Source organism: Mauremys mutica, chromosome 1 (genome assembly GCF_020497125.1).
Source record: "Mauremys mutica isolate MM-2020 ecotype Southern chromosome 1, ASM2049712v1, whole genome shotgun sequence".
Lineage (NCBI taxonomy): Eukaryota > Metazoa > Chordata > Testudines > Geoemydidae > Mauremys > Mauremys mutica.
In genome coordinates this window covers 228,416,306-228,426,045 of record NC_059072.1, presented here as the reverse complement: position 1 = coordinate 228,426,045, position 9,740 = coordinate 228,416,306, and the positions used below count along the sequence as shown (strand labels likewise).

At 41.2% G+C, this 9,740-nt stretch overlaps 1 long non-coding RNA gene across 1 annotated transcript; it reads right to left on the bottom strand.

Annotated features, from left to right (window-relative positions):
* Nucleotides 1-398: 398 nt before the first annotated feature.
* Nucleotides 399-8,867, bottom strand: LOC123357921. Its single transcript, XR_006575622.1, has 3 exons — nt 8,832-8,867; nt 3,012-3,530; nt 399-587 (listed from the first exon to the last, which is right to left on the bottom strand). It is a non-coding gene; the product is annotated as an uncharacterized LOC123357921 (long non-coding RNA).
* Between the last annotated feature and the right edge of the window lie 873 nt (nt 8,868-9,740).

Sequence of the window (9,740 nt, the reverse complement as noted above, 5' to 3'; positions counted from 1 at the left end):
CGTAACTCAGAGATTTTACTGTGTATACACAATGAAGCCTAAATGACACACACTGTTAAACTGCTACCTTACTTACAGCTGTGTGGCATCTTGATTTAGCTATGTTTGGAAAAGTTTTCTGTAGAGCATACTTTTTTAATAATGAAAAAGCTTCAAGTTCACGAGTCTGGGGAGACTTTAATTAAAGTCAAGAAGAAGCCCTGCAAAATAATAGATAAGTCTAATTATGTCTATTGCTGATTATTCGTTTTAGTCTGTTGCATTAATTTAGCAGGGAAATGTTGCCTGGTTACACACAGATGTATCTATAGTTACTACAATGGTCCAATTTAATATGGAGCCTTATTCTCAAATGAAAAATATTCTTGCACTGTACTCACTCGTTTACTTACTGGCTTTAATTTTAAGTTCAGTAGCTGGATTCTGATCTCATTGAAACTGATGTAAATCAGAGGTAACACAATTGGAAGAAATGGCATTTAACCCATGTATTAAATCCAACATTTCTTTTTAAGGCCTTGCATGTCATCTTCAAATCCAGTTGAATGTTTGTAGTGTTTGAAGTATCTAAGGGCAGAACCGGGCCACTAGACAAAACCAGAAAGAAATAAAAGGGCCATTAACCATGTTTGTGTTCAAATAACTTTGACTCAAGACAGTTTCCAAATTGCTACAGTTAATATAAGCTGTTCATAGACTTCAGTCACAGCATAATGAGTCTTATAGCAGCTACTTGGCTGGTGTCCCTGAGCTAATTGCCCTTTATTAGCATACTACTGCAATTACTTATCATTGTAATGCCAAGGCAGCTAGGTTGGCATCAGTCCTTCGCTCCATGTAAGGATTTAAGCTGATCGGTTAGATATGCTCCAAAGAATGTAACAATTGCCTTCAGGTTACTTTAATGTCCATGTCTCTGTATGTGTGTGAAATATGCCATAACTAAACCCTACTTAAATTATGGGATGATTGTTAAAAAACTGCAGCTGAGTTGCGGAAAACCCATGGAAAATTGCGGAAAAGTAATAATCGACCATATTATTTGCGGTAATAAACTCCATTATTACTGATCTGCAATTTTCCGCTGTCGGCCACCCAGAGCGGGAACACGGGGCTGACAGCTGCTACCCGAGGCTGAGAGTGGGAATTCCCACTCTTAGGCCCAGGGCAGCCAGGGCTCCCACTGTCAGCCCTGCACATGGCGGGGCTCCTGCTGTCAAAATTGTGGTGGAAATCTAATATTGCAGAATCTGCAATTTCTGTAATATTGTAAGTTAAGTGGGGCCTTAACCGTAACTGTCCTCACAGTTTTACCTTGTGAAATTTTTTAGTCAACTCAGTCTCAAAGTAACTTGAGTGACATTGTTTGCTTATATGTCACTGGGTCACGTGATTGGAGCATGTGACTAGACACAAAGCCTTCTGGGGACATAAGGGCAGTCTAAGTTTAGGAAGAGGGTAGGTGACAACTCTCCAGGGTGCCTAGACAGAAGAGAGGAACGGTGACATGGACAGATACACATAGTATCTGCAGCGAGCAGGAGACTGTTGAGAGTTAAGCCCCAGCTGAGGGACCTGCAGGGAGCAGGACCCTGCTAGTGGAGGGAAGCTCCAGCTAGGAAGCCTGCAAAGGATTGTGAGCCAGGAGGGAGGATTACAATGAAGCCCTGCTAAAGAATCATAGAATCATAGAATCTCAGGGTTGAAAGGGACCTCAGGAGGTAATCTAGTCCAACCCCCTGCTCAAAGCAGGACCAAACCCAACTAAATCATCCCAGCCAGGGCTTTGTCAAGCCTGACCTTAAAAACCTCTAAGGAAGGAGATTCCACTACCTCCCTAGGTAACCCATTCCAGTTCTTCACCACCCTACTAGTGAAAAAGTTTTTCCTAATATCCAGCCTAAACCTCTCCCTCTGCAACTTGAGACCATTACTCCTTGTTCTGTCATCTTCTACCACTGAGAACAGTGGTAGAAGGACTGTGAAGGCTTCTTACCTGAGAGAGAGGGTTATATGGCTACTGAAACTCCTTATAAACTGTCTGAAAGGGGCTAACTGAGCCTGGAGAAGAGGGTGTATTACTTGATGGTAACAAACCACACCCAGAAAGGGAGCAATAATTCAAACCCAGCTGATGTGGTAGTTTGTTTTGTGGGATGGATGGTTAACTGAGGCAGTGGCAGGGCTGCTATGAGCATTCAGGCACAGCTTTTGTGACAAAGATCTATGTGTGACTGATATGCCTACTAAACAATGCTTGTTTGGTGATAATGTCCACAATGAAACATCAAAATACATACTTTGCCGAGAGATGCCTTATCATGGGATATATTATAAACACATTGTATTAGTCACTTTCCATAGCTTAACTAAGAGATAGGCATTATATACAAGACTTTGTTAGACTGTAGGTGTTTTGTTGCTAGTATCTTCTTGTAATGATGATAGCAGGCAGCTTTATTTCCCGAAGAGATGCTGGGTCACTATGGTAACTTCTTGTTGAGTTACTGCGGTTATCTCATATTGTATGAAAGCTGACAAAAAGCATATGTTCCTCTGTAATTAACTATCAAAAGAGTTCCTTGGGACTGTTCATCTTCCACGTGAACATGGTTTCACTAAAACATATTTTAATATTGTGTAGTTCTCCATCTAGTAAGCAAGGGGGAACTGCAGAAGAGGTATATTGTACAGTGTATTTAAGCCATTCCGTTACCACAATGTTTGCTTTTTTATCCTAGGCTCAGTGTCAATGGCATAGGCCTCCTTATAGATATAAGTATGTACACGCTGCTGTACAGTGTGAATGTGAAGCTGTCTAAAATAGTACAAGGTCTGGTGAACCTTCTGGAACACTCTTAGGGCAGGTCTACACTACGGGGCTAAGTCGACCTACGTTACATAACTCCAGCTACATGAATAACGTACCTGGAGTCGACTTACCTTAGATCGATGTATTGCTGTGTCTACACCATGCTGGGTCGAAGGGAGAAACTCTTTCATCAACTCACCTTATGCTTCTCGTTCCGATGGAGTACCAGAGTTGATGGGAGTGCACTCTGCGGTTGATTTGACCCCCGGTGGATCGATTGCCATGTGTCAATCCCCCGGTAAGTGGAGACAAGCCTTCAGTCAGACAACTAGAGGTAGGAATGTCTTTCAGTATGACAACAAGTGTGTTTATAGTTCATTTACCTCTACAGTGGGTATTATCCTTATTTTGTGATCTCGTAGCACACCACTGCCTCAGTGGGGATGCCTTGTGCTAGGCATTGTTCAAATTAACAAAGTAGTCCATGCCCTGGAGAATTAACAAACTAGTGTAAGATAAAATCCATCAAGTACATACTTGCCTCTTCATTTTCAAGGAGCTTGTCTGCTGTGAAGCCCTCTGTTTTGGGCAGTTGTTTCATTTCAAGATGGGAGCACGTTATAAAGGAGACATACTAAGCTCTCTCCTCGAGTCTCTATTTTTCATTGTCTTGTTTTTCATTCGTCTAAAAATGGAAAGTATATGGCTTCTTTTTGCTCTTGAAAAACAGAACAGAAGAAAACACTCTCTTAAAATATGAAACTTTCTATTCATGCTAGCCATGTTTTCTAGACTCCAACTGCAGATCTGTGGCATTGTTTTAAACCAAAAGCATCAAGAGACCACTTATAAAAGGGACTGCCTATTTTAAAATAAAACTGAATTTCTGAACACTTAGGAAGCAAAAAAATACACTTTACTTGTGTAGCTAAAACTAAAGGGGCATGTTTGACCTTTGGCCTTTAAATGTTAACACAGTTGAAATGACTTTTTTTAATGCACATCAGTTTGCTGAAGCATCACTTCTGTGAAGTGACTGAAGCAGAAACTGTTAAGAGAATCTTTATGTCCAGGGCCAGCTATAAAGTAAGAACATTATTAGATGCTGCTTACTAGGCAACTGGTTTTAGTACCTTACATCTACATAAGTGATGCTTAGTCTGAACTTCTTTAGCCACATGTGACTTTAATAACCTTTCACTCAGAACTCTTCTAGAATTAGATGCTACGTGACATTCTGATGCCAATGCACTGGTTTCACCAGGTGGGAAGGAGAGGCGGGTAAGGCAATTGAAATTTAAGAAAACTAGACTGTCTAGTCCAGGGGTGCCCATCCTACAGCCCCCGGGCCATACATGGCCCACCAGAGCATTTCATAAGGCCCTTGGCCTGCTTAAACACAATATACTAACAGACGATTCACTAGCGTTTTGTTGTCATGTTTACATCATTTTAGTTTACACAAGGAAGCATCAGAAAAATGCAATAAATAGGTTTAATTAAAAAAAGTTTTGTCATGTTTCATATAAGCGCAAGACTGTAAATAATAACTCTCTGTATTCACAGCTCAGCTATCAGCTAACCAGACCAATTAAACACATGCTTCCTTAGTGATTGTTGTTATAAAAATTCAGGAAGACACCTTTGGACATGCGCAGATCAGCTGTAGTCTGTCCCAGATGCAATGCTTTGGTAAGAGCAGATGATGCATGAAAATGCCTCCAACGAAAAAATGGAAAGTGGACGTTGAATGTCGTGTTTTTCAAGACAAGTGAACTAATCAATTATTTTATGTGCCCCATCAAGGCAAATCATAATGTCTCATTTGTAAAGAAACAGTTGCAGTGTGGAAGGAAGATAACAACAAGAGACACTATGACACAAAACACAGGGAAAAGTATAATGAATAGAAGGGTGGACACCGAACTGCAAAGATCCCATCTTTGAAAAAAAAGGTTGGAAGTTTACAGTAAATGCTAAGAATACGTCAAGAAGAAAATGCAGCAGCAGTGAAAGCGAGCTACCATGTTGTATATATACTGGGAACTAAGTGTAAATCTTTTTCTGATGGGGAGTTCATAAAAAAAGTGTATGAATGTGATTATGGAGGAGATGTGTCCTGACAAAAGGAACCTTATTGAAGCGGTAGGTATGTCTCGCCAGACCTTACTTGAAGAGTAGAAGATATCGGTGCATATTTAAAAGACCAGCTCGGTGAAAAAATCCAAAACTCTGAGATTTTTTCAGTGGCTTTGGTTGAAAGCACTGACATTACTGGCAGTGCTCAGCTGCTAATTTTCATTCATGGAATAGATGAGGCATTTCAAATCACTGATGAGCTTGCGGTGCTCCAGACACTTCATGGGAAAACTACAGGTGAAGACTTGTTTTGGAGATTTGCCAACACTATTAGGGAACTCTGTCTGTCTTGGAATCAGCTTGCCGGATGGTGCTAAGAACATGGTAGGCCACAAGACTGGACTGATGCATAAAGGGATTGATTTGTATAATGCTGAAAGGCCAATGGCACTGCATTGTATTATTCACCAATATACTCTGAGTGGAAAAGTTCTAAACCTGGAAAATGTAATAAAAACCATGGTGGCCACTGTAAACTCAATCAGGGCACGTGGGTTGAATCACTGTTCATTTCAAGCCTTCCTGGAGGAAATTGATTCAGAATTTGAGGGTGTGATGTACTATAGTGAGCGATGTTAGCTTAGTCGTGGAAATGTGCTCAACTGTTTCTTTGCCTGGAGGAATGTATTCAATATTTTCATGAATGAAAACTCTAAAAATGAACCGGAACTCTGAGAGCCCATGTGATTGTGGGGTTTAGCAATGCTAACAGATTTAACAAGCCATTTGAATGATCGCAATTTGAAGTTGCAAGGTAAAGAAAGGCTTGTTTCTCAGGTATACTCAGATGTGAAAACTTTTCAAGCAAAACTGAAACTCTCGCAACAACACTCATAGAGGGGAACACCATCTCACTTTCCTTCCTCTGAAGAACTCAGTCAGGATGAAAAAGGTCAGTGTTCCGGTCCCGGGGGGCCTGAATGGCAGGGGCAGCTCCAGGCACCAGCACTCCAAGCGTGTGCCTGGGGCGGCAAGCCATGGGGGGTGCTCTGCCGGTCGCCGCGAGGGCGGCAGGCAGGTTGCCTTCGGCGGCATGCCTACGGAGGGTCTGCTGGTCCCGCAGCTTCGGCAGACCTCCCGCAGGCTGCCGCCGAATTCGCGGGACCGGGGAGGTCTGCCTGCCGTGCTTGGGGCGGCAAAATGCCTAGAGCCGCCCCTGCTGAATGGTAAAATTACTGGACCTCTTTGATGAGAATTTTGAGGCCAGATTTTCTGACTTCAAGTCACAAACAAGTGATGTCTGTCTGTTTGAAAACATTTTTGTCGCTAATGTGGAAAATGTCCCTGCCTCTCTGCAAATGGAACTGATTTAACTCATATTTAACAGACATGTTTCATGAAAAGAAACTGGTGGAGTTTTACTCACTGCAGCCCAACGATCAGTTTCAAAATCTGTGCAAATTTGTTTGTCGAATGTGCACAATTTTTGGCAGCACATATATCTGCAAACAAATTTTCTCAGTTATGAAACTGAATAAGTCTAAGCTGTGTTACCGCCTAACAGACGACCACCTGCATGCTGTACTTCGGATGAGCATTTCTCACTCTGAGCCAAACTTCAACAAACTGGTTGCTGAGAAACAACCTCAGACTTCTCACTAACTCAGAAAGTGCATTCTTTATTTGTGATTAGGGAGGGGGTTATGTGTTCTTTACTGTTTTTTCTCTCTGTTTTCTATAATTCTGATGCATGTTTTATGTCCTGATTTCTTTATTTGTTTTTAAATAGGTTGTTTCTATGTGCAGTATTGTCTATCTAAATACCTACGAAACAAGCTGAACTTAAAATATAGGTAACGTCAAATCTTATTAGAATCTGTAGAATCTGTTTAGCCCACCCAAGGTTGTGCTTTGGTTTATGTGGCCCTCCTGTGCAATAAGGTTGGGTACCGCTGGTTTTGTCCATGGGAGTTGAAATCCTCAGAAATGGTGACAGACTTCAAATTCTAAACATCCCAAAGTCCTCAACAAATTGTATTTCAACCTTTCTTTAGCAGGTTTGATTGATGTATTAAGTGCCTGACTACTATACATGCTGTGTTTAAAATACTTTTGCGGATCTCTGGGAGATGAAAAAGCAATTCTTCAGCTGTTAGACTGAATTCTACTGGTCATATGTCAAAATTCAGACTTTTAGAAGTGTGTGCATCAGAGTGCTTATTTATGGGCTCAGTTACTGAGATGTCATGTGCAATAATGATAAAGGCATGCAATTGCCCAGTGGGCATGTACATTTTAGAAAATCTGGGCCTAATGGTCTAACTGTTTCTTATTGGCATCACCTCTTAGTAAAATATCTCTATCTTGAATGTTAATCTTGGATATCTCAAATTCTACACCATGAAAACTTTTTATTCAAAGTGGAAAAATGTGACGTGATATAGTGCTAATAAATTAGTACTTGCTAGATTATTTTGTTACCAGCCCTATCACAGATACCTGAACATAGTGTCTGATCAGACTGATTATAGCAAAGTTTTCCTGTAGATAGCCAGGTCACATCTGGTTTTAATCACTTGGCTTGGAGGCCAAGACTTTTTAATATACTGTATGGCTCTTGGTTGTAAACACTCCCCTGTTTATCCAACTAAGGAGGATGGGAGGCAAGAGATGCACCTTTACAGCACAGGTTGTCTTGAGGATATTCCGTAAGCACTTTAGCTGAATCATAATTAAATTATAACAGGCCTTGGTCTTGCAATTTTCTGAACAATGTAGGAAAGAGTGCATAGCTGTGGTACTTCAGTGTATATGTTTACAGAATCAGTGCATGAGTGTAAATATAAACACTAGGCACTGTCCTCCTCACTGACTAAGAGTAAGTCTCCTGTCCACTTTCATCTTCCCAGCAGCTATCCTGAGACGATACTTAGTTCATTAATTAAATTTCTCCTTTTTTTTTGCAGATTACCACGTGAACCCACGTACTCAGAGATAATGTGTAATTTAAAGTGTGGTATCTCAATTATTGATTCATAGACTTTAAGATCAGAAGGGACTGTCATGATCATCCAGTCTGACCTCCTGCACATTGCAGGCCATAGAACCTCACCCCCTCCACACACCTCTGTAATAGACCCCTAACCTCTGGCTGAGTTACTGACATCTTCAAATCATGATTTAAAGACTTCAGGTTACAGAGAATCCACCATTTACACTTGTTTAAACGTGCAAGTGAAGTGACCCATGCTGCAGAGGAAGGTGAAAAACCCCCAAGGTCTCTGTCAATCTGACCCAGGAGAAAATTCTTTCCCGATCCCAAATATGGCAATCAGCTACTCCCTGAGCATGTGGGCGGGCAAGACCCACCAGTCAGAGACCCAGGAAAGAATTGTCTGTAGTAACTCAAAGCCATCCCCATCTAATGTCCCATCATCAGCCATTGGAGATATTTGCTGCTAGCAGTCGCAGATCGGCTACATGCCTGTGTAAGCAATCTCACCATAGTATCCCCTCCATAACCTTATAAATCTCAGTCTTGAAGCCAGTTAGGTTTTTCTCCCTTACTGCTCCCCTTGGGAGGCTGTTCCACAACTTCATTCCTCTGATGGTTAGAAACCTTCATCTAATTTCGAGCCTAAACTTGATGGCCAGTTTATAGCCATTTGTTCTTGTGTTCATGTTGGTACTTAACTTAAATAACTTCTCTCCTTCCCTGGTATTTATCCCTCTGATGTATTTATAGGTAGCAATCATATCTCCACTCAGCCTTCTTTTGGTTAGGCTGAACAAGTCAAGCTTTGAGTCTCTTCTCAAAGGGTAGGTTTTCCATTCCTCAGATCATCCTAGTAGCCCTTCTCTGCACCTGTTCCAGTTTGAATTCATCCTTCTTAAACAAAGAAGACCAGAATTTCACACAATATTCCAGATGAGATCTCACCAGTGCCTTGTATAATGGTACTAACACTTCCCTGTCTCTACTGGAAATACCTTGCCTGATGCAGCCTAGGACTGCATTAGCCTTTTTTTCATGGCCGCATCACAATGGCAGCCCATAATCATCCTGTGATCATCCAATGCCCAGGTCTTTCTCATCCATTGTCACTTACAACTGATTATGTCCCCAGCTTAGAGCAAAAATTCTTCTTGTTAGTCCCTAGGTGCATGACTCTGCACTTTGCACTATTAAATTTCATCCCATTTCTATTACTCCAGTTTTCAAGGTCATCCAGATCTTATATGATATTCCAGTCCTACTCCATATTGGCAATACCTCCCAACTTTGTGTCATCTGCAAATTTTATTAGAACATTCTCACTATTTATGCTAAGGTCATTAATAAAAATATTCAATAAGATTGGTCCCAAGACTGGTAACTGAGGAACTCCATTAGTAACCTCCCACCAGCATGACAGTTCACCTTTCAGTATGACCCATTGTATTCTCCCCTTTAACAAGTTCCTTATCCACCTTTCAGTCCCCATATTAATCCCCATCTTCTCCAATTTAACTAATAATTTCCCATGTGGAACTGTATCAAATGGCTTACTGAAATCCAGGTAGATTAGAGCTACTGCATTTCCTTTCCAATCCTGCCGTACCATTCTTGCAGTAGATATCTTAGACCAAATTCTACCCTCAACATGCATGAATAGTTTTCACTGGGCCAAATTCTCTTTCAACTATATGACACCAGCCCTACTGAATGTTTGCAGTGGTGTAGCAGAAAGAAGGATTTGGCCCACTGACTTCAATGGGAACTGCCTGTGCATATCTAAAGGCAGAATTTGGTCCCTTTAATTCTTACTTATTTCCTTCTGTACTCATGCCTGAATTATTGTGCAGGAAA